Source organism: Rhinopithecus roxellana, chromosome 21 (assembly GCF_007565055.1).
Source record: "Rhinopithecus roxellana isolate Shanxi Qingling chromosome 21, ASM756505v1, whole genome shotgun sequence".
Lineage (NCBI taxonomy): Eukaryota > Metazoa > Chordata > Mammalia > Primates > Cercopithecidae > Rhinopithecus > Rhinopithecus roxellana.
In genome coordinates this window covers 43,291,459-43,294,829 of record NC_044569.1, presented here as the reverse complement: position 1 = coordinate 43,294,829, position 3,371 = coordinate 43,291,459, and positions in this window count along the sequence as shown.

The following is a 3,371-nucleotide window of genomic DNA, read 5'->3' as shown; positions in this document are numbered from 1 at the left end:
TAGCCATGCTCTGCAAACCCATGCTCCTCCATGAATTTTGTTTGACCATAATATTATTTAATTAATTATGTCTATTCTGCCTTGAAATTGTTTTCCTCATTTGGCACTTAAATATACAGTTATGACCCAAGCTTAAGATAGCTATTTCCTGAAGTTATTCTAGCTTAGATCCTCTTAATTAAAACTGGGAGTAGCGATTTATAGAATTAAACCCCAAAATCCTTTTTTCCTAAAACATTCCACAACAGAGAGACACATGTTAGCTTATATAAATTTTATTTTTGTGCCTCTTAATACATTTGAGGGATGTTTATTCTCCCCACTGCAAGTTGTCTGGTGTTTGAAGCAGTGAGGAAAATGGTCAGACCTACCTGATTTCCTCTATGGAGAAAACATTGTTAATGAATTATTTGCTGTGGAAAATTCTGAAAAGTGAATCTGCCATTGCTAGATTCATAGCCTTGAGCAAACATGTAAATCTCTCCTAGGCTGTTTCATCTTTGATAAAATGAGGATGCTGACACCTACCCTCTAGGGCTATTGTATTGAATGAAATGACCTGTTTCAAGCTTTTAGCCCTGTGTTTGACATACAGGTGTTTTATGAGTGTCCTTTTTAGTGCTGCTTCTCTTCCTTGTTTCCAGCACTTGCTAAATAATTTCTAGGGTCCAGGGCAAAATGAAAATGTGGGGCTTCCTTGTTCAAAAATTAAGAATTTCAAGACAACAGCAGAATATGAAATCAAGTGTTGAGCCCTGTGTGACTGCCTACATTACACACTCATAAAGCCAGCCCTGCTTGCTCCCCTAGGATTTCCAAGGGTCTACTTTTCTATCTTTCCACGAAATTAAAAGCCACTCTTCAAATTAAACAACGGACAGGGAAATACATGCAATAACTAAAGAGGGCTTGATTATGTGCATTGTTTTTTTTTTTTTTTAAACACTGTCTCACTTAAGCAACATGTTGAACGCTAGTGAATCTAGAGCTCTTCTAGAGAGACTGTTTTCATCTGCCATAGTATTTTAGTATTTATATCATTTTCTACCTGGAAGAATGAAAAGAAAAACAAACTTCGGTTGTCTATTAGTAATCAGATCCTTGAATGTTGTCCAAGAAGCACTTAGTGGAAAAAGAGACACTCAATTCAAAATCTCTCTATCTAGGCTGGGCTGCGGTGGCTCATGCCTGTAGTCCTAACACTTTTCGGAGGCTGAGGTGGGTAGATCACTTGAGGTCAGGAGTTCGAAACTAGCCTGGCCAACATGGCTAAACCTTGTCTCTACTGAAAATACAAACATTAGCTGGGTATGGTGACACACACCTGTAATCCCAGCTACTCAGGTGGCTGAGGCAGGAGAATCGTTTGAACGCAGGAGGCAGAGGGTGCAGTGAGCCCAGATCGCACCACTGCACTCCAGCCTGGGAGACAGACTGAGACTCTGTCTCTAAATAAATAAATAAATAAAATGAAAAACCACCAAACAACTATCTAGATTTACCAAACAGCATTCACAAAGATAGCAGCATAGCTCTCTGAATAGCGAATTTATAACCTAGATATGAGACTGAAAGAACTGGTCTATATGTTTAAGAATTAAATACGCAAAGAGGAACATTTCGTTTCCAAGCCACTGAGACCCAGCTCTGTTTGTTATTCCTTTTTCTTTATGGATGCATCAACATATCCTTTAAAGCGGGGGTCCCCAATCCCCAGGCCACGGACCAGAACCAGTCCCTCACCTGTTAAGAACCATGCCGCACAGCAGGAGGTGAGTAGAGGGCCCGGGAGTGCAGCATCATCTGTATTTACAGCCACTCTCCATTGCCGGCATGACTGCCTGAGTGCGGCTTCTTGTTAGATCAGCAGCGGCATTAGATTCTCACAGGAGACCAAACACTATTGTGAACTCGCACACAAGGGATCTAGGTTGCATGATTCTTATGAGAATCTAATGCCTGATGATCTATCAGTCTCCCATCACCCCGGATGGGGCAGTCTAGTTGCAGGAAAACACGCTCAGGGCTCCCACTGATTCTACTTCATTATCTATTACAATGCAATAATAATAGAAATAAAGTGCACAATAAATGTAATGCACTTGAATCATCCAAAACCATCCCCCTGCCTTCCATCTGTGGAAAAATTGTCTTCTATGAAACCAGTCCCTGGTGCCAAAAAGGTTGGGAATGGCTGCTTTAAAGGGTTTCTCAAGGTTCTAAAATTTTATTTGATAAGAAGTAGAATCATACAAAAAACAAAATATATTTGTGAATATGGGTATTTATACAGATATAGTATATATACTTACATACAGGCAGGGAGGAATTTCCAAATTTCATCTACTGTAAAATATACACACACCACACCAACACATGTGCACACATGGCATCCTAATAGAAGGCAAGGAGAATTGACATTTACTGAGCACTTCCTATGTGCCACATGTTTTATATATATTAGAATATTACAGTATATGGTAGCTTTTATTCATTCATTCAATCTCAATACTTTTTTTTTTTTTTTTTAACAGTAGAGCAACTGAGGCTCACAGCAGTTATGTAACCTGCCCAAAGTCACATAGCATGATGGAGTCTGGATTGGAGATTTTGTCTGACTGCAACACTCACGTATCAAATCCTATTCAGTTTTGATGTTAAAAATTCTGCGGTTGAATTCGTCACAGTGTATTTAAATAAAACAACAACAAACAAAACACAGCAAACCTTAACATAGTTGCTAATCATATGAGTTTATAAGGCCACCTCTCTCTTACTATCATTTATACTTTCCCACCCCATCACATTAATCACTCAGGTCTAGGGATTTGCAATTTTGCTAACAGCCGAACAGAACAAAGATAAAAAGTTAAAATTTGTGATGTGGGCCTCACTCCAAAGCCTTCAAGAAATAAAGTTAGGCCAGGGGCAGTGGCTCACGCCTGTGATCCCAGCACTTTGGGAGGCCTAGGCGGGTGGATCAGCCCGACCAACATGGCAAAACCTCGTCTCTATTAAATACAAAAAATTAGCTGGGCGTGATGGCGCATGTCTGTTAATCCCAGCTACTTGGGAGGCTGAGGCTGGAGAATCGCTTGAATCCGGGGGGCAGAGGTTGCAGTGAACAGGTATTGCGTCATTGCACTCCAGCCTGGACAACAAGAGCGAAACTCCGTCTCAAAAAAATAAAAATAAAAAGAATAGTCACTTGTGCTTTCAATCTCTCCGCTTCCGGCCTCCACCAGGCGGGAAAAAACTCCTGCACTTGGACCTCTGCGATTCCCTAGCATGCGCGTCACTCTGGGCAACAGGCTGGTAGGCCACGACTGCGCAGGCGCGACGTAGGGAGCGGCAGGAGACTGTCGCCCCCG